The sequence below is a fragment of the Syngnathus acus genome, unplaced genomic scaffold, assembly GCF_901709675.1.
Source record: "Syngnathus acus unplaced genomic scaffold, fSynAcu1.2, whole genome shotgun sequence".
Classification (NCBI taxonomy): Eukaryota; Metazoa; Chordata; class Actinopteri; order Syngnathiformes; family Syngnathidae; genus Syngnathus; species Syngnathus acus.
Genome location: NW_023590196.1, coordinates 8,947 through 30,210, shown reverse-complemented (window position 1 = coordinate 30,210; position 21,264 = coordinate 8,947). Strand labels below are relative to the sequence as shown.

Genomic DNA, 21,264 nt, shown 5'->3' with positions numbered 1-21,264 from the left:
CATAAAACCATATACGTAACTTCCATGGAATATTGGTGTGCGTTCCATAGTGTAGTGGTTAATGCTTTGGTCTCTCACCCCAGTGACCTGAGTTCAAGTCTCAGTGGAACCTGAACTATTTTGACATTTACCTATTCCTATCTATGCTATTTGCTTGTGAGCTGCTCCATAAAACCAGATAGCTAACTTCCATTGATTAATGGTGCGGGTTACATACTCTAGTGGTTAGTGCTCTGGACTCTCACCCCAGCGACCAGAGTTCAAGTCTCAGTGGAACCTCAAGTATTTTGGCATTTACCTATTCCTATCTATACTATTTACTTGTGAGCTGCTCCATAAAACCATATAGGTAACATCCATGAAGTAATGGCGTGGGTTCTGTAGTGTAGTGGTTAGTGCTCTGTACTCTCACCCCAGCGACCTGAGTTCAAATCCCAGTGGGACCAAAAATATCTTATCCTTGAAAAATTTGCAACAGAGTTGCTCGTGTGCTCCCCCATAAAACCATATACCATATGCTAGGGTAAGGGCTAGGGTAAGGGCTAGGGTTAGGAATAGGGTAAGAGCTAGGGTTAGGAATAGGGTAAGAGGTAGGGTTAGGGTTAGAGCTAGGGCTAGGGTTAGGGTAAGAGGTAGGGTTAAGGTTAGAGCTAGGGTTAGGGTAAGAGGTAGGGTTAAGGTTAGAGCTAGGGCTAGGGTTAGGACTCTCACCCCAGCGACCTGAGTTCAAGTCTCAATGGAAAAAAATGGCCAAAAAGAAAGGGTGAGGGGATAAGAGCTAGGGTTAGGATTACGGTTAGAGTAAGAGCTAGGGTAAGGATTAGGGTTAAGGTTAGAGCTAGGGGTTAGGGTTAGGAATAGGGTTAGGGTAAGAGCTAGGGCTAGGGTTAGGAATAGGGCTAGGGTTAGGAATAGGGTTAGAGCTAGGGTTAGGAATAGGGTAAGAGGTAGGGTTAGGGTAAGAGGTAGGGTTAAGGTTAGAGCTAGGGCTAGGGTTAGGACTCTCACCCCAGCGACCTGAGTTCAAGTCTCAGTGGAAAAAAAATGGCCAAAAAGAAAGGTGAGGGGTTAGAGCTAGGGTAAGAGCTAGGATTAGGGTTAGGGTTAGGTTTAAGGTTAGAGCTAGGGTTAGGGTTAGGAATAGGGTAAGAGCTAGGATTAGGATTAGAGCTAGGGTTACGGTTAGGATTAGGGTAAGAGTTAGGGTTACAGTTAGGGTTAGAGCTAGGGTTAGGGTTAGGAATAGGGTAAGAGCTAGGGTTAGAGCTAGGGTTAGGGTTAGGAATAGGGTAAGAGGTAGGGTTAAGGTTAGAGCTAGGGCTAGGGTTAGGGTAAGAGGTAGGGTTAAGGTTAGAGCTAGGGCTAGGGTTAGGACTCTCACCCCAGCGACCTGAGTTCAAGTCTCAGTGGAAGAAAATGGCCAAAAAGAAAGGTGAGTTTGTAAACTGCAGTTTAAGGTCAGTACTCGTTTTCAATATTGATTTTTATATATATATTTTTAATTCCACCACTTTTAAATAGATCCATTACATTCATATCTGCTCCTGTCTAGTATTTACCAAAATCCAAATTTGGTTCCAACAAGATTGGTTCTACAGGACATTATTGTAATAATAACTCCTTATGAGCACAAGTGTAGATAGTTTTTTTTTCTCTTTAGTTTGCTGTTAGAAACTGTACCCTTGATCCGTGTGTTTGCTGTCCTAATAAGATAAGTTTAACATATTTTTTTCTGTACTTAAAAATCATCATTTCAGATGGGCTGATGCCAGAAGTCATAGAAGTGACCTCTTGTACCTTCACATCTCGTGGCCCAAGTAATGAAAAGTCTGCCAAAAAGTGAGGTGAGTTTAGAGTAATCCTTTTCAATATATAACTTTATCACGGTTGCTTTTAAATTGTCCAATTGTTACTACTGTATCAGTATCTAATTATCCTCACATATGCTGCTTACTAAGATTTAGATGACCCAAGCAAGATATATTAAACACCACGACTTTTTTTCTAAGACATGTAAGGTCTAAAGTTTAGACCTTTATTCAATCATAGTTGAATTTTGTGATAAAATGAAAATTAACCCATCCAAAATATGAGTGAAAGAGCTTCCCTTAACAGAGGTAGAAACACATGGCTGGTCCTGTTTCACCATTTGTTCACTATTTGTCATGTGTGTATAGGTGGACCTCTTAAGGTTGAAATATTAAAAGCGAGCCCCATTTTAAATCTGTAATCTGTCTTGTATTTGACTCAACATAGTAATATTTATACTCTTTGGTGGCTCGGTGGTACACTGGTTAGCACGTCCGCTTCACAGTTAGGAAAGTGCGGGTTCGATTCCACCAACGGCTGTTGCATGTTGTTGATGATGTCTGTTGTTGGGTCAGGAAAACTAAGATGTGGAGTAACGGTTGGTTCTTTATTGGCAAGATCTTGGGTTGTTTAATGGCCGGTCAATGCACATGGCACTTCAGCAGATGTAACAACACTAGGTCAGGTCTCCAGGTCAGAAGGTTTTATACTGTCCGGAAAAGGCGGGAAAGCTTCACCTGAGCATTTGGTATCTATGTGTATTGGAGAGTCACTGCCCTGTGTGTGTGTGTGTGTGTGCGTGTGTGTGTGTGTGTGTGTGTGTGTGTGTGTGTGTGTGTTCCATCAGCACACAGGGCGTGTGATGCGTCAGTGCAGTCGTGTTGGAGTCGTAGTGCCTGTAGTTTGTGCATGCTGCATGCTGCGTCTGCTTGCCACTTTTCTGCTTTCAGCTACCGCCACCGGCTAGCCCTCTGTTTCCGGGGGTGAAAAGAGGAGCCGAGTGTATAAGCCGGTACACAGCCTCTCCATTGCCAAGACTTGCACACGCCTCCTCGTGGCCACACACGGCAACTGGCACCTTGTGGTCCCAGGCTAAGTTGTGCAGGATCTCGGAGCAGCAGTGGGCCCCAGAGATGTGGCATGTAGGCCCACCGGTGTGTGGACACGCCCTACTGCCCATCAACCACTGTGGGTAAACAGCTCCAGCTATGGGTAAAATAGTGAAGACCTCAACGGTGGACCAGGCGGAGGATGATAGCTGACCTAAGGGGTGGCGTCACAACGGCTGGGAAGGCGGATGAAGGCTGCAGCAGAAAAGGGTCACCAGTCATCTTGGTCTCCTTGCCACTGGACTCTGACCCCGATCTGTCAAGGACAGTGTGGTGACTGTCTGTGCACCAGTCTCCCCACTTTAAACAAAGTCACGCACAGGCGTCTTTTTCAGGGAGTCCACCTTACATCCCGGATTAAAGTCCTGTGGCGACCAGTAAGTGGCAACGGGGGCAGGATTGTGAAGTCTGGAAGCCCCTAGTCACAAGCTGGCACATCAGGCGGTGGATGTTAGATGACGGCAACAGTTCTTAGTGCTTATGCACCTACCCTCGTTTCCGATGAGGACAAAAAAGAGGCCTTATATGCCTGTCTGGATGAGGTATTGTCAAAAATCCCCAAGGAGGACAAGATTATTATATTGGGAGATTTCAATGCCAGAGTGGGCCGAGACCACCACCTCTGGAAGGGCACCATTGGAAAGGAAGGCATTGGAAACATCAACTCCAATGGGGTTTTGCTTCTTAGCAAATGTGCTCAATACGACCTTACCATCACCAATACCATCTTTCGCCAGAAGAACAAACTCAATGGTTCATGGAGACACCCTCGTTCTAAACAATGGCATCTTATTGACTATGTCATTGTCAGGGCCAGGGATCAGCGCGACGTGAGCATCACAAAAGCCACGATGGATTCAGAGGCCTGCTGGACAGATCACCGCCTGATACGATCCACGATGTCCATCAGACTCAAGAGGAAGAGGAGACTGCAAAAGAAGCTGAGCCGGCAGAGACTAAACCTTGAGACCCTGAACAAAACTGCCGCCCTGCAGCAGTTTCAGGCCTCTCTTGGAGAAAGCCTCAATCAGGAATACCCTGAGGACATTGACGAACACTGGAGCCTGCTCAAGTCTTCCATCCTCGACACCTGCCGTGCCACTCTCGGGTACAAGGCCAGAAAGCATCAGGACTGGTTTGATGAGAACGACACGGAGATAGAACAGCTCATCTCCAAGAAAAGGGAAACCTTTCGTGTCTGGCAAAATGACATCACCTGCACAGCAAAGAGACAGGCTAACTCCAGAGCCAAGGCTGACGTCCAGAGCCGGGTGAGACAGATTAAAAACTCCTGGTGGACAGAAAGGGCACTGGAAATCTAGAGTTTGTCAGACTCTGGTGACACCAGAGGCTTTTTCAGCGCTACTAAGGCTGTCTACGGCCCAAGCCATCGCGGCCAAAACCCCCTACGCTCTAAAGACGGGCAGGAGCTGTTGAAGGACAATGAGTCCATAAACAACCGGTGGAGAGAGCACTTTCAGGAACTCCTCAACCGTGACAGCACAACTCAGTCAGATTTCCTCAGTCACATCCCTCAGAGTCCCATCAGGGAAGACATGGGTGAACCTCCCACTTTAGCAGAGGTCCAAGATGCCATCAGGAGCCTGAAGAACAACAAGGCCTCTGGGCCAGATGGGATCCCAGCTGAGGTCCTAAAGGAAGGTGGAGTAGAGCTCCAGCGCCACCTCCATTCCTTCTTTCTGAAGGTCTGGGAAAAAGAAGTACTCCCCTCGGAGCACAGGGATGCTCTGATAGTGACCATTTTCAAGAAAGGGGACAAAGCGGATTGCGGAAACTATAGGGGCATCTCGCTCCTTTCAACAGTTGGCAAAGTACTTGCTCGTGTTCTTGCCAATCGCCTACTGCCACTGTCTGAGGAAGTTCTCCCAGAATCGCAGTGCGGTTTTCGCCCATCTAGAGGCACTGCAGACATGATTTTTACAGCACGCCAACTCTAGGAATAATGCCGTGAGCATAAACAGCCTTTGTTCATGGCTTTCATAGACCTGACAAAATCCTTCTGAAGTATGGTTGCCCGGATAAATACGTCAGAATACTGCGTTTATTACATGACGGAATGACAGCCACAGTGCTCAACAACAGCTCCTTGACTGAGCCTTTCACTGTAGAGACAGGGGTCAAACAGGGATGCATCATTGCACCCACCCTGTTCTCTGTGTTCATTGCCGCCATACTCCACCTCATCAACGAAGAACTACCACACGGAATCCCAATTTGGTACAGAACTGATGGCAGGCTCTTCAACCTTAACAGGTTCAAAGCCAAAACCAAGATCAGAACCACCACGGTCGTGGAGCTTCAGTATGCAGACGATAATGCCATTGCAGCACACTCTGCAGAAGACCTCCAGGGCATCCTGAACTCCTTCGCTAAGGCATACAGAGCCCTGGGTCTGACCGTGAACATCAAGAAGACCCAGGTGCTACATCAACCCCCACCCAACCAGCCATCTACTCCGCCCATCATAAATGTGGACAACACTGCACTTGAATATGTTCACCACTTCCCCTACCTCGGCTGCCTTCTCTCCTCCAAAGCGGACATTGACTCTGAGGTCAACCATCGCCTGAGCTGTGCCAGTGGAGCGTATGCCAGACTGCGGAAAAGAGTCTTTAAAGACAGAGACCTCCGGGTTGACACCAACCTCCTGGTTTACAAAGCTGTGGTTCTCCCCACCTTACTTTATGGGGCAGAATCATGGACAACCTACAGCAGGCAACTAAGAGCTCTTGAACAACACCACCAGAGAACCTTGAGGAAAATACTCAGGATCAAATGGGAGGACAGACGCACAAACATCAGCGTTCTGGAGGAAGCCAGGATACCGAGCATCACCACCTTAATAATGCAGCACCAACTCCGATGGACAGGACATCTCATCCGCATGGCTGACACCCGCCTCCCCAAACAGATGTTATACTCCCAGCTGGAGAGAGGTCCGCGAGCCCCGGGCGGGCAAAAGAAACGTTTTAAGGACAACCTCAAGACCAGTCTCAAGAAATTCCAAATAACATCTCAGGACTGGGAGCGCATCGCCTTGAACAGGAACTGCTGGAGGGTAGCGGTGCAAGAAGGGGCAGCACATCATGAAAAGGAACTCCGCCGTGTCCCAGAAACCAAACAACAACTCCGTAAGGAAAGACAAAAACAGGCTCCAGCACGACCACAACCCACCACCACTTTCCCCTGCCCACACTGCACAAAAATATGTGGATCCCGGATCGGCCTCTACGCCCACCTGCGGACCCACAAGTAGACGACCCTGAGAAGAAGACAGTCATACTCGTCCCGAGTGTCCGCCGATGATGGTGTGTGTGTGTGTGTGTGTGTGTGTGGTGTTCGTGTGTGTGTGTGTGTGTGTGTGTGTGTGAGAGCGAGAGAGAGCGAGAAAGAGTGCGAGAGAGAGAGAGAGAGAGCGAGAGAGAGAGCGAGAGAGAGCGAGAGCGAGAGAGAACGCTCAACCGTAGCGTGCCGCCGACCGCCCAACTGCACCGCGCTGGTCGCATTATTGTGACAGAGCCGTCGCTGAAATTTAGAAAATATTTTTAAAGTTCTGATGTACTTTCTAAAATTTAAGTGGATCTCAGTGCGCAGGGAGCTTAATTTGGTGCGGTCGGGCAACCGCAGCGCGCCGGGCGCTCACTGTCGCATTGCTTAAAGAGCGCCTTTGTGTTTTAGGATGGCTTTACTGCTCCCACTTGCTTTCTTTGGAGGCATGATTAGGGGTTAATACAATCCTCAAAGTAACGAAATTACAATAACGAACGGAGTCAGTCGGCATCCGGGCCGCGCGGGCGGGTTTTCTCGGGTCCTTTCGGCTCATCTTGCGAGGTTCAACCTCCGAATTTTGTTGGACAACCGAAGCAAAAAAATCTCGAATTTTTTGTTCGAATTCCGATTTGTTCGAGAACCGGGACGTTCGAAAACCGAGGTTTGACTGTACTCCCAGACTTCCCTGCCACTTGTGCGCTGTACAGAAAGCCAATTATGGGACTAAATTGGAATAGCTGGTCTCTGGACACTGGAAAAACTGGTTTCAGATACCCAGCAATTGACACATTAGCAATTAAAAAAAAAGAAGAAAAAAAAAAAAAAAAGAATTCAAAACTTCTGGCTCCCACACCAGCATATGCCTGCCATGGTCTGGACCTTGTGGTTCCATAGTGTAATGGTTAGCACACTGGACTCTGAATCCACTGATCCGAGTTCAAGTCTCAGTGGAACCTCAACCTTTTTGGCATTTACCTATTCCTATCTATACTGCTTGTGAGCTGCTCTATAAAACCATATACGTAACTTCCATGAATTAATGGCATGAGTTCCATAGTGTAGTGGTAAGTGCTCTGGACTCTCACCCCAGCGACCCGAGTTCAAGTCTCAGTGGAACCTCAACTATTTTGGCATTTGCCTATTCCTATATATATGCTTGTGAGCTGCTCCATAAAACCATATACATAACTTCCATGAAACAATGGTGTGGTTTCTATACTGTAGTGGTTAGTGCTCTGTACTCTCACCCCAGCGACCTGAGTTCAAGTCTCAGTGGAACCTCAACTATTTTGGCATTTACCTATTCCTATCTATACTGGCTTGTGAGCTGCTCCATAAAACCATATACGTAACTTCCATGAAATAATGTCGTGCGTTCCATAGTGTAGTGGTTAGTGCTCTGGATTCCCACCCCAGTGACCGGAGTTCAAGTCTCAGTGGAACATCAACTATTTTGGCATTTACCTATTCCTATGTATATATACTATTTGCTTGTGAGCTGGTCCATAAAACCATATACGTAACTTCCATGATGTAATGCCGTGGGTTCCATACTGTAGTGGTTTGTGCTGTGGACTCTCACCCCAGCGACTTGAGTTCAAGTCTCAGTGGAACCTCAACTATTTTGGCATTTACCTATTCCCATGTATGCTATTTGCTTGTGAGCTGCTCTATAAAACCATATAGGTAACTTCCATGGATTAATAGTGTGGGTTCCATACTGTAGTGGTTAGTACTCTAGACTCTCACCCCAGCGCCCTGCGTTCAAGTCTCAGTGGAACCTCAACTATTTTGGCATTTACCTATTCCTATTTATACTATTCCTATATCTGGCTTGTGAGCTGCTCCATAAAACCATATACGTAACTTCCATGGAATATTGGTGTGCGTTCCATAGTGTAGTGGTTAATGCTCTGGTCTCTCACCCCAGTGACCTGAGTTCAAGTCTCAGTGGAACCTGAACTATTTTGACATTTACCTATTCCTATCTATGCTATTTGCTTGTGAGCTGCTCCATAAAACCATATAGCTAACTTCCACGGATTAATGGTGTGGGTTACATACTCTAGTGGTTAGTGCTCTGGACTCTCACCCCAGCGACCAGAGTTCAAGTCTCAGTGGAACCTCAAGTATTTTGGCATTTACCTATTCCTATCTATACTATTTACTTGTGAGCTGCTCCATAAAACCATATAGGTAACATCCATGAAGTAATGGCGTGGGTTCTGTAGTGTAGTGGTTAGTGCTCTGTACTCTCACCCCAGCGACCTGAGTTCAAATCCCAGTGGGACCAAAAATATCTTATCCTTGAAAAATTTGCAACAGAGTTGCTCGTGTGCTCCCCCATAAAACCATATACCATATGCTAGAGTTAGGGTTGTTAGGGCTAGGGTAAGGGCTAGGGTTAGAGTTAGGGTTAGAGCTAGGGTTGGGTTAGAGCTAGGGTTAGGAATAGGGTAAGAGGTAGGGTTAAGGTTAGAGCTAGGGCTAGGGTTAGGGTAAGAGGTAGGGTTAAGGTTAGAGCTAGGGCTAGGGTTAGGACTCTCACCCCAGCGACCTGAGTTCAAGTCTCAATGGAAAAAAATGGCCAAAAAGAAAGGTGAGGGGTAAGAGCTAGGGTTAGGATTACGGTTAGAGTAAGAGCTAGGGTAAGGATTAGGGTTAGAGCTAGGGTTAGGAATAGGGTTAGAGCTAGGGTTAGGAATAGGGTAAGAGGTAGGGTTAGGGTAAGAGGTAGGGTTAAGGTTAGAGCTAGGGCTAGGGTTAGGACTCTCACCCCAGCGACCTGAGTTCAAGTCTCAGTTGAAAAAAATGGCCAAAAAGAAAGGTGAGGGGTTAGAGCTAGGGTAAGAGCTAGGATTAGGGTTAGGTTTAAGGTTAGAGCTAGGGTTAGGAATAGGGTAAGAGCTAGGATTAGGATTAGAGCTAGGGTTACGGTTAGGATTAGGGTAAGAGTTAGGGTTAGAGCTAGGGTTAGGAATAGGGTAAGAGCTAGGGTTAGAGCTAGGGTTAGGGTTAGGAATAGGGTAAGAGGTAGGGTTAAGGTTAGAGCTAGGGCTAGGGTTAGGGTTAGGAATAGGGTAAGAGGTAGGGTTAAGTTAGAGCTAGGGCTAGGGTTAGGGTAAGAGGTAGGGTTAAGGTTAGAGCTAGGGCTAGGGTTAGGACTCTCACCCCAGCGACCTGAGTTCAAGTCTCAGTGGAAGAAAATGGCCAAAAAGAAAGGTGAGTTTGTAAAACTGCAGTTTAAGGTCAGTACTCGTTTTCAATATTGATTTTTATTTATTTTTTTTAATTCCACCACTTTTAAATAGTCCATTACATTCATATCTGCTCCTGTCTAGTATTTACCAAAATCCAAATTTGGTTCCAACAAGATTGGTTCTACAGGACATTATTGTAATAAATAACTCCTTATGAGCACAAGTGTAGATAGTTTTTTTTTCTCTTTAGTTTGCTGTTAGAAACTGTACCCTTGATCCGTGTGTTTGCTGTCCTAATAAGATAAGTTTAACATATTTTTTTCTGTACTTAAAAATCATCATTTCAGATGGGCTGATGCCAGAAGTCATAGAAGTGACCTCTTGTACCTTCACATCTCGTGGCCCAAGTAATGAAAAGTCTGCCAAAAAGTGAGGTGAGTTTAGAGTAATCCTTTTCAATATATAACTTTATCACGGTTGCTTTTAAATTGTCCAATTGTTACTACTGTATCAGTATCTAATTATCCTCACATATGCTGCTTACTAAGATTTAGATGACCCAAGCAAGATATATTAAACACCACGACTTTTTTTCTAAGACATGTAAGGTCTAAAGTTTAGACCTTTATTCAATCATAGTTGAATTTTGTGATAAAATGAAAATTAACCCATCCAAATTTATTTATATCATCTTTGTTTGTCTATGTGTAGCACGTTATCAAAGCAAATTCCCCATACATGTAAAACACTGTCTGAAAAAGTTTTTTTCAGATTTTTATTTTCCCTGATTTTGCAACAACTTGTATCTGTTCTTAATGGTTTTGTCAGAGAAATGGTGCATCCCAATGTGCTGCCTGTGCAACCTCTGTAGGGGCCAGGAATTGCTTCATCTACCAGCAGTGACACTCTGGTCAAATGCAAAACTGCTTAAAAGTAGTCAAGAAAATGAGAGACCTCTTTCCCCCACCTCCAAAACTGGGGCCATTCTAATATTGCCCTTTTGTGCATCTATTTTTAATTTTGTTAATATGAAAACAGCTGACACTGAAGACCACCGATCAACTTAAATGACCGGATTAATATCCCAGATAATAACTGATTTACTTATGTCTATTGTGGGCTCATCACCGTTGACAAAGATAGTTGACTTTTTAAAATATCTCATTTAAATTATTTTGTCGGACTATTGTACATAAAGTGAATGTATTCTTTATGCAGTCTTGTTCTAATTAAGTTGTCAACTAAAAAGTGCTCTTCTTATGCCCTTAGGTAAAGAAAAAGTTGTGAAAAGAAGCTGGACCCCAGAGGAATGTGCTGCAGTAAATAAACATTTAAGGAAGTATATATTGACAAATCAGGTTCCTGGTAAGTTTGACTGCGAGAGATGCATTGCTGCAGAACCACAAGCACTGAGTAACAGAGACTGGAAAGCTGTTAAGTACTTTGTCAAAAATAGAATAACCACCATGAGGAGAAAATATGAGTGAAAGAGCTTCCCTTAACAGAGGTAGAAACACATGGCTGGTCCTGTTTCACCATTTGTTCACTATTTGTCATGTGTGTATAGGTGGACCTCTTAAGGTTGAAATATTAAAAGCGAGCCCCATTTTAAATCTGTAATCTGTCTTGTATTTGACTCAACATAGTAATATTTATACTCTTTGGCGGCTCGGTGGTACACTGGTTAGCACGTCCGCTTCACAGTTAGGAAAGTGCGGGTTCGATTCCACCAACGGCTGTTGCATGTTGTTGATGATGTCTGTTGTTGGGTCAGGAAAACTAAGATGTGGAGTAACGGTTGGTTCTTTATTGGCAAGATCTTGGGTTGTTTAATGGCCGGTCAATGCACATGGCACTTCAGCAGATGTAACAACACTAGGTCAGGTCTCCAGGTCAGAAGGTTTTATACTGTCCGGAAAAGGCGGGAAAGCTTCACCTGAGCATTTGGTATCTATGTGTATTGGAGAGTCACTGCCCTGTGTGTGTGTGTGTGTGTGCGTGTGTGTGTGTGTGTGTGTGTGTGTGTGTGTGTGTGTTCCATCAGCACACAGGGCGTGTGATGCGTCAGTGCAGTCGTGTTGGAGTCGTAGTGCCTGTAGTTTGTGCATGCTGCATGCTGCGTCTGCTTGCCACTTTTCTGCTTTCAGCTACCGCCACCGGCTAGCCCTCTGTTTCCGGGGGTGAAAAGAGGAGCCGAGTGTATAAGCCGGTACACAGCCTCTCCATTGCCAAGACTTGCACACGCCTCCTCGTGGCCACACACGGCAACTGGCACCTTGTGGTCCCAGGCTAAGTTGTGCAGGATCTCGGAGCAGCAGTGGGCCCCAGAGATGTGGCATGTAGGCCCACCGGTGTGTGGACACGCCCTACTGCCCATCAACCACTGTGGGTAAACAGCTCCAGCTATGGGTAAAATAGTGAAGACCTCAACGGTGGACCAGGCGGAGGATGATAGCTGACCTATGGGGTGGCGTCACAACGGCTGGGAAGGCGGATGAAGGCTGCAGCAGAAAAGGGTCACCAGTCGTCTTGGTCTCCTTGCCACTGGACTCTGACCCCGATCTGTCAAGGACAGTGTGGTGACTGTCTGTGCACCAGTCTCCCCACTTTAAACAAAGTCACGCACAGGCGTCTTTTTCAGGGAGTCCACCTTACATCCCGGATTAAAGTCCTGTGGCGACCAGTAAGTGGCAACGGGGGCAGGATTGTGAAGTCTGGAAGCCCCTAGTCACAAGCTGGCACATCAGGCGGTGGATGTTAGATGACGGCAACAGTTCTTAGTGCTTATGCACCTACCCTCGTTTCCGATGAGGACAAAAAAGAGGCCTTATATGCCTGTCTGGATGAGGTATTGTCAAAAATCCCCAAGGAGGACAAGATTATTATATTGGGAGATTTCAATGCCAGAGTGGGCCGAGACCACCACCTCTGGAAGGGCACCATTGGAAAGGAAGGCATTGGAAACATCAACTCCAATGGGGTTTTGCTTCTTAGCAAATGTGCTCAATACGACCTTACCATCACCAATACCATCTTTCGCCAGAAGAACAAACTCAATGGTTCATGGAGACACCCTCGTTCTAAACAATGGCATCTTATTGACTATGTCATTGTCAGGGCCAGGGATCAGCGCGACGTGAGCATCACAAAAGCCACGATGGATTCAGAGGCCTGCTGGACAGATCACCGCCTGATACGATCCACGATGTCCATCAGACTCAAGAGGAAGAGGAGACTGCAAAAGAAGCTGAGCCGGCAGAGACTAAACCTTGAGACCCTGAACAAAACTGCCGCCCTGCAGCAGTTTCAGGCCTCTCTTGGAGAAAGCCTCAATCAGGAATACCCTGAGGACATTGACGAACACTGGAGCCTGCTCAAGTCTTCCATCCTCGACACCTGCCGTGCCACTCTCGGGTACAAGGCCAGAAAGCATCAGGACTGGTTTGATGAGAACGACACGGAGATAGAACAGCTCATCTCCAAGAAAAGGGAAACCTTTCGTGTCTGGCAAAATGACATCACCTGCACAGCAAAGAGACAGGCTAACTCCAGAGCCAAGGCTGACGTCCAGAGCCGGGTGAGACAGATTAAAAACTCCTGGTGGACAGAAAGGGCACTGGAAATCTAGAGTTTGTCAGACTCTGGTGACACCAGAGGCTTTTTCAGCGCTACTAAGGCTGTCTACGGCCCAAGCCATCGCGGCCAAAACCCCCTACGCTCTAAAGACGGGCAGGAGCTGTTGAAGGACAATGAGTCCATAAACAACCGGTGGAGAGAGCACTTTCAGGAACTCCTCAACCGTGACAGCACAACTCAGTCAGATTTCCTCAGTCACATCCCTCAGAGTCCCATCAGGGAAGACATGGGTGAACCTCCCACTTTAGCAGAGGTCCAAGATGCCATCAGGAGCCTGAAGAACAACAAGGCCTCTGGGCCAGATGGGATCCCAGCTGAGGTCCTAAAGGAAGGTGGAGTAGAGCTCCAGCGCCACCTCCATTCCTTCTTTCTGAAGGTCTGGGAAAAAGAAGTACTCCCCTCGGAGCACAGGGATGCTCTGATAGTGACCATTTTCAAGAAAGGGGACAAAGCGGATTGCGGAAACTATAGGGGCATCTCGCTCCTTTCAACAGTTGGCAAGTACTTGCTCGTGTTCTTGCCAATCGCCTACTGCCACTGTCTGAGGAAGTTCTCCCAGAATCGCAGTGCGGTTTTCGCCCATCTAGAGGCACTGCAGACATGATTTTTTACAGCACGCCAACTCTAGGAATAATGCCGTGAGCATAAACAGCCTTTGTTCATGGCTTTCATAGACCTGACAAAATCCTTCTGAAGTATGGTTGCCCGGATAAATACGTCAGAATACTGCGTTTATTACATGACGGAATGACAGCCACAGTGCTCAACAACAGCTCCTTGACTGAGCCTTTCACTGTAGAGACAGGGGTCAAACAGGGATGCATCATTGGCACCCACCCTGTTCTCTGTGTTCATTGCCGCCATACTCCACCTCATCAACGAAGAACTACCACACGGAATCCCAATTTGGTACAGAACTGATGGCAGGCTCTTCAACCTTAACAGGTTCAAGCCAAAACCAAGATCAGAACCACCACGGTCGTGGAGCTTCAGTATGCAGACGATAATGCCATTGCAGCACACTCTGCAGAAGACCTCCAGGGCATCCTGAACTCCTTCGCTAAGGCATACAGAGCCCTGGGTCTGACCGTGAACATCAAGAAGACCCAGGTGCTACATCAACCCCCACCCAACCAGCCATCTACTCCGCCCATCATAAATGTGGACAACACTGCACTTGAATATGTTCACCACTTCCCCTACCTCGGCTGCCTTCTCTCCTCCAAAGCGGACATTGACTCTGAGGTCAACCATCGCCTGAGCTGTGCCAGTGGAGCGTATGCCAGACTGTGGAAAAGAGTCTTTAAAGACAGAGACCTCCGGGTTGACACCAACCTCCTGGTTTACAAAGCTGTGGTTCTCCCCACCTTACTTTATGGGGCAGAATCATGGACAACCTACAGCAGGCAACTAAGAGCTCTTGAACAACACCACCAGAGAACCTTGAGGAAATACTCAGGATCAAATGGGAGGACAGACGCACAAACATCAGCGTTCTGGAGGAAGCCAGGATACCGAGCATCACCACCTTAATAATGCAGCACCAACTCCGATGGACAGGACATCTCATCCGCATGGCTGACACCCGCCTCCCGAAAACAGATGTTATACTCCCAGCTGGAGAGAGGTCCGCGAGCCCCGGGCGGGCCAAAAGAAACGTTTTAAGGACAACCTCAAGACCAGTCTCAAGAAATTCCAAATAACATCTCAGGACTGGGAGCGCATCGCCTTGAACAGGAACTGCTGGAGGGTAGCGGTGCAAGAAGGGGCAGCACATCATGAAAAGGAACTCCGCCGTGTCCCAGAAACCAAACAACAACTCCGTAAGGAAAGACAAAAACAGGCTCCAGTACGACCACAACCCACCACCACTTTCCCCTGCCCACACTGCACAAAAATATGTGGATCCCGGATCGGCCTCTACGCCCACCTGCGGACCCACAAGTAGACGACCCTGAGAAGAAGACAGTCATACTCGTCCCGAGTGTCCGCCGATGATGGTGTGTGTGTGTGTGTGTGTGTGGTGTGTGTTCGTGTGTGTGTGTGTGTGAGAGCGAGAGAGAGCGAGAAAGAGCGCGAGAGAGAGAGAGAGAGAGAGCGAGAGAGAGAGCGAGAGAGAGCGAGAGCGAGAGAGAACGCTCAACCGTAGCGTGCCGCCGACCGCCCAACTGCACCGCGCTGGTCGCATTATTGTGACAGAGCCGTCGCTGAAATTTAGAAATATTTTTAAAGTTCTGATGTACTTTCTAAAATTTAAGTGGATCTCAGTGCGCAGGGAGCTTAATTTGGTGCGGTCGGGCAACCGCAGCGCGCCGGGCGCTCACTGTCGCATTGCTTAAAGAGCGCCTTTGTGTTTTAGGATGGCTTTACTGCTCCCACTTGCTTTCTTTGGAGGCATGATTAGGGGTTAATACAATCCTCAAAGTAACGAAATTACAATAACGAACGGAGTCAGTCGGCATCTGGGCCGCGCGGTCGGGTTTTCTCGGGTCCTTTCGGCTCATCTTGCGAGGTTCAACCTCCGAATTTTGTTGGACAACCGAAGCAAAAAAATCTCGAATTTTTTTGTTCGAATTCCGATTTGTTCGAGAACCGGGACGTCGAAACCGAGGTTTGACTGTACTCCCAGACTTCCCTGCCACTTGTGCGCTGTACAGAAAGCCAATTATGGGACTAAATTGGAATAGCTGGTCTCTGGACACTGGAAAAACTGGTTTCAGATACCCAGCAATTGACACATTAGCAATTAAAAAAAAGAAGAAAAAAAAAAAAAAAAAAAAAAGAAAGAATTCAAAACTTCTGGCTCCCACACATATGCCTGCCATGGTCTGGACCTTGTGGTTCCATAGTGTAATGGTTAGCACACTGGACTCTGAATCCACTGATCTGAGTTCAAGTCTCAGTGGAACCTCAACCTTTTTGGCATTTACCTATTCCTATCTATACTGCTTGTGAGCTGCTCTATAAAACCATATACGTAACTTCCATGAATTAATGGCATGAGTTCCATAGTGTAGTGGTAAGTGCTCTGGACTCTCACCCCAGCGACCCGAGTTCAAGTCTCAGTGGAACCTCAACTATTTTGGCATTTGCCTATTCCTATATATATATGCTTGTGAGCTGCTCCATAAAACCATATACATAACTTCCATGAAACAATGGTGTGGTTTCCATACTGTAGTGGTTAGTGCTCTGTACTCTCATCCCAGCGACCTGAGTTCAAGTCTCAGTGGAACCTCAACTATTTTGGCATTTACCTATTCCTATCTATACTGGCTTGTGAGCTGCTCCATAAAACCATATACGTAACTTCCATGAAATAATGTCGTGCGTTCCATAGTGTAGTGGTTAGTGCTCTGGATTCCCACCCCAGTGACCGGAGTTCAAGTCTCAGTGGAACATCAACTATTTTGGCATTTACCTATTCCTATGTATATATACTATTTGCTTGTGAGCTGGTCCATAAACCATATACGTAACTTCCATGAAGTAATGCCGTGGGTTCCATACTGTAGTGGTTTGTGCTGTGGACTCTCACCCCAGCGACTTGAGTTCAAGTCTCAGTGGAACCTCAACTATTTTGGCATTTACCTATTCCCATGTATGCTATTTGCTTGTGAGCTGCTCTATAAAACCATATAGGTAACTTCCATGGATTAATAGTGTGGGTTCCATACTGTAGTGGTTAGTACTCTAGACTCTCACCCCAGCGCCCTGCGTTCAAGTCTCAGTGGAACCTCAACTATTTTGGCATTTACCTATTCCTATTTATACTATTCCTATATCTGGCTTGTGAGCTGCTCCATAAACCATATACGTAACTTCCATGGAATATTGGTGTGCGTTCCATAGTGTAGTGGTTAATGCTCTGGTCTCTCACCCCAGTGACCTGAGTTCAAGTCTCAGTGGAACCTGAACTATTTTGACATTTACCTATTCCTATCTATGCTATTTGCTTGTGAGCTGCTCCATAAACCATATAGCTAACTTCCATGGATTAATGGTGTGGGTTACATACTCTAGTGGTTAGTGCTCTGGACTCTCACCCCAGCGACCAGAGTTCAAGTCTCAGTGGAACCTCAAGTATTTTGGCATTTACCTATTCCTATCTATACTATTTACTTGTGAGCTGCTCCATAAAACCATATAGGTAACATCCATGAAGTAATGGCGTGGGTTCTGTAGTGTAGTGGTTAGTGCTCTGTACTCTCACCCCAGCGACCTGAGTTCAAATCCCAGTGGGACCAACAATATCTTATCCTTGAAAAATTTGCAACAGAGTTGCTCGTGTGCTCCCCCATAAAACCATATACCATATGCTAGGGTAAGGGCTAGGGTTAGAGTTACGGTTAGAGCTAGTTGGGTTAGCTAGGGTTAGGAATAGGGTAAGAGTAGGGTTAGGGTTAGAGCTAGGGCTAGGGTTAGGGCAGTGGTTCCCAAACTTTTGCAGGCTGGCGCCCCCTTTGGCTTCCCAGTGAATTCCTAGCGCCCCCCCCCCCCAAGGACCGGCATTTATATAAATAAATAATACATTTATATAAATAAATAAATAAATAATACATTTATAATACCATTACCATTACGTTGAATTAGTGGGAGCACTGAGTTTGTTTCTCAGAAACGAGCCGGTCCCATCTAGACGTAATCGGAGACAATGACACCCGAAGTGATTTAAGGTTTGTTTTATTGCAGGATGCTTGGTCTCCATGTGTTGAAGCAGTTTGAATGCTTCACTGCCTGGTTAGTTAGCCTGTCGCACATATTAGCTTTGCGGGGAGGGCTCGACTGGGGAAACATGTCACGTGACCGGGACGAGTGTCTTGACCTGAATTAATTGATCGTCGATAAAAAAAAAATTCTGTGCGGCTTGGCGGCCCGGTACCAAGTGACCCACGGACCGGTACCGGTCCGCGGCCCGGTGGTTGGGGACCACTGCCCTAACCAGCTCAACACAACACAACGGCGCGTTCTGGCGAGTCCCCAATTTCATGTTGACTTGAACTCAAGATGATGTTGACCGCCAGAATGCGGTTTTTATTATAAGATAAAATTCTGAACATTACAAGCTTGAAATTACAAACCTGAGCTTTTGCTTTTGTAGTCTATGCTGTCGGATCTGACTGGACCAGAGCGGCGTGTTGTGTACAAATCGACTGCCGCCCCCCTACCGCCCCCCTACCGCCCCTTTCTTCCTCACCGCCCCCCCCAGATCTTCCACCGCCCCCAGGGGGGCGGTACCGCCCACTTTGGGAACCACTGGGTTAGGGTAAGAGGTAGGGTTAAGGTTAGAGCTAGGGCTAGGTTTAGGGTAAGAGGTAGGGTTAAGGTTAGAGCTAGGGCTAGGGTTAGGACTCTCACCCCAGCGACCTGAGTTCAAGTCTCAATGGAAAAAAATGGCCAAAAAGAGAAGGTGAGGGGTAAGAGCTAGGGTAAGGATTAGGGTTAAGGTTAGAGCTAGGGGTTAGGGTTAGGATAGGGTTAGGGAAGGTAGGGTGGGTTGAGCTAGGGCTAGGGTTAGGAATAGGGTAAGAGGTAGGGTTGAGGTAGGGTGAGGTAGGAATAGGGTTAGAGCTAAGGTTAGGTAGGGTTGAGGTAGGGCTAGGGCTAGGGTTAGGACTCTCACCCCAGCGACCTGAGTTCAAGTCTCAGTGGAAAAAAATGGCCAAAAAGAAAGGTGAGGGGTTAGAGCTAGGGTAAGAGCTAGGATTAGGGTTAGGGTTAGGTTTAAGGTTAGAGCTAGGGTTAGGGTTAGGAATAGGGTAAGAGCTAGGATTAGGATTAGAGCTAGGGCTAGGGTTAGGGTAAGAGTTAGGGTTAGGGTTACAGTTAGGGTTAGAGCTAGGGTTAGGGTTAGGAATAGGGTAAGAGCTAGGGTTAGAGCTAGGGTGGGTTAGGAATAGGGTAAGAGGTAGGGTTAAGGTTAGAGCTAGGGCTAGGGTTAGGGTTAGGAATAGGGTAAGAGGTAGGGTTAAGGTTAGAGCTAGGGCTAGGGTTAGGGTAAGAGAGGTAGGGTTAAGGTTAGAGCTAGGGGCTAGGGTTAGGACTCTCACCCCAGCGACCTGAGTTCAAGTCTCAGTGGAAGGAAATGGCCAAAAAGAAAGTGAGTTTTGTAAAACTGCAGTTTAAGGTCAGTACTCGTTTTCAATATTGATTTTTATTTATTATTTTTTTAATTCCACCACTTTTAAATAGTCCATTACATTCATATCTGCTCCTGTCTAGTATTTACCAAATCCAAATTTGTTCCAACAAGATTGGTTCTACAGGACATTATTGTAATAATAACTCCTTATGAGCACAAGTGTAGATAGTTTTTTTTTCTCTTTAGTTTGCTGTTAGAAACTGTACCCTTGATCCGTGTGTTTGCTGTCCTAATAAGATAAGTTTAACATATTTTTTTCTGTACTTAAAATCATCATTTCAGATGGGCTGATGCCAGAAGTCATAGAAGTGACCTCTTGTACCTTCACATCTCGTGGCCCAAGTAATGAAAAGTCTGCCAAAAAGTGAGGTGAGTTTGGAGTAATCCTTTTCAATATATAACTTTATCACGGTTGCTTTTAAATTGTCCAATTGTTACTACTGTATCAGTATCTAATTATCCTCACATATGCTGCTTACTAAGATTTAGATGACCCAAGCAAGATATATTAAACACCACGACTTTTTTTCTTAGACATGTAAGGTCTAAAGTTTAGACCTTTATTCAATCATAGTTGAATTTTGTGATAAAATGAAAATTAACCCATCCAAATTTATTTATATCATCTTTGTTTGTCTATGTGTAGCACGTTATCAAAGCAAATTCCCCATACATGTAAAACACTGTCTGAAAAAAGTTTTTTTCAGATTTTTATTTTCCCTGATTTTGCAACAACTTGTATCTGTTCTTAATGGTTTTGTCAGAGAAATGGTGCATCCCAATGTGCTGCCTGTGCAACCTCTGTAGGGGCCAGGAATTGCTTCATCTACCAGCAGTGACACTCTGGTCAAATGCAAAACTGCTTAAAAGTAGTCAAGAAAATGAGAGACCTCTTTCCCCCACCTCCAAAACTGGGGCCATTCTAATATTGCCCTTTTGTGCATCTATTTTTAATTTTGTTAATATGAAAACAGCTGACACTGAAGACCACCGAGCAACTTAAATGACCGGATTAATATCCCAGATAATAACTGATTTACTTATGTCTATTGTGGGCTCATCACCGTTGACAAAGATAGTTGACTTTTTAAAATATCTCATTTAAATTATTTTGTCGGACTATTGTACATAAAGTGAATGTATTCTTTATGCAGTCTTGTTCTAATTAAGTTGTCAACTAAAAAGTGCTCTTCTTATGCCCTTAGGTAAAGAAAAAGTTGTGAAAAGAAGCTGGACCCCAGAGGAATGTGCTGCAGTAAATAAACATTTAAGGAAGTATATATTGACAAATCAGGTTCCTGGTAAGTTTGACTGCGAGAGATGCATTGCTGCAGAACCACAAGCACTGAGTAACAGAGACTGGAAAGCTGTTAAGTACTTTGTCAAAAATAGAATAACCACCATGAGGAGAAAATATGAGTGAAAGAGCTTCCCTTAACAGAGGTAGAAACACATGGCTGGTCCTGTTTCACCATTTGTTCACTATTTGTCATGTGTGTATAGGTGGACCTCTTAAGGTTGAAATATTAAAAGCGAGCCCCAATAACTGACTAAAAATCTCATGTGTGTAAGGTGGACCCCGCAAAGCCTGAAGGTTAGAAACAGGCCCCACATGTGACTGAAAAACTGACATGTAAAATAAAGTTTTGAAATTGTGTTTATTGAAAGTGATTTTTAGTAACAGATTTTTTTGAGACTGCCTATTTTTTTCATAGTTCTTGGACCACTAGAACGGGTGGACCCACAAACTCAGTAAAGTACTTTGGGTCCTGCAGAGGAGGTTAACAAGGATGCGTGTGTGTGTGTGTGTGCGTGTGCGCGCGTGTGTGTGTGCGTGGTGCGCGTGCGTGGGTGTGTCTATTCCATGGTGTTATATTAGCCTCTGGGACTCTGAATCCCGTGATCCGAGTTTTAAGTTTCAGTGGGACCTCAAATATTAGTCAAATAGTATTTGATAAAGTAATCAACACATGTTCCATCGAGTTACATATACGGTCATATCAAAAGTATCATTGGTATGCAAATCTATTGCAAGATTTTCCTTTATCAAAGTCAAAAGTCAAAGTCAAAGTCTGCT

The 21,264-nt window shown here is 45.8% G+C and overlaps 2 long non-coding RNA genes and 2 other non-coding genes across 4 annotated transcripts; all 4 read left to right on the top strand.

Moving 5' to 3' along the window:
• Nucleotides 1-7,093: 7,093 nt before the first annotated feature.
• Nucleotides 7,094-7,165, top strand: trnaq-cug. The gene has a single exon. It is a non-coding gene; the product is annotated as a tRNA-Gln (tRNA).
• A 2,565-nt stretch (nt 7,166-9,730) lies between these two features.
• Nucleotides 9,731-10,913, top strand: LOC119118601. The gene is made up of 2 exons (XR_005096801.1): nt 9,731-9,843; nt 10,679-10,913. It is a non-coding gene; the product is annotated as an uncharacterized LOC119118601 (long non-coding RNA).
• Nucleotides 10,914-15,884: 4,971 nt separating this feature from the next.
• On the top strand, nt 15,885-15,956 carry trnaq-cug. The gene has a single exon. It is a non-coding gene; the product is annotated as a tRNA-Gln (tRNA).
• A 3,497-nt stretch (nt 15,957-19,453) lies between these two features.
• Nucleotides 19,454-20,627, top strand: LOC119118602. The gene is made up of 2 exons (XR_005096802.1): nt 19,454-19,556; nt 20,393-20,627. It is a non-coding gene; the product is annotated as an uncharacterized LOC119118602 (long non-coding RNA).
• The last annotated feature ends 637 nt before the right edge of the window (nt 20,628-21,264 follow it).